The following is a 313-nucleotide window of genomic DNA, read 5'->3' as shown; positions in this document are numbered from 1 at the left end:
GCCGCTGAAGCTTGTTTTCATGCCCGCCCCCCCCCCCCAAAGAACCTTTAAATGACACCAAAACATTGGACTAAATGTTTTTGGACTGGGGGCTTTGTCAGCGACACCCCCTCAGCACCCGGCCTGCTGCGACACAAAGACCCCGCTCCCCCCAAAATAGTTAATAATTAGATTAAAACTTCAAATAAATGAAGTGTGTGAGTGAATGGAGGCTGGAAGCTGCCCGTCTGCCTGCCTGTCTCAGGTCGACCCCTCCGCCCTGACGGGGACATGTGAAAATGTTTTCTAAGACATAAAATGGATAAAGTGCTCT

The sequence above is a fragment of the Micropterus dolomieu genome, linkage group LG21, assembly GCF_021292245.1.
Source record: "Micropterus dolomieu isolate WLL.071019.BEF.003 ecotype Adirondacks linkage group LG21, ASM2129224v1, whole genome shotgun sequence".
Classification (NCBI taxonomy): domain Eukaryota; kingdom Metazoa; phylum Chordata; class Actinopteri; order Centrarchiformes; family Centrarchidae; genus Micropterus; species Micropterus dolomieu.
The sequence above is the reverse complement of the archived record's forward strand: the minus strand, read 5'-3'. Positions refer to the sequence as shown.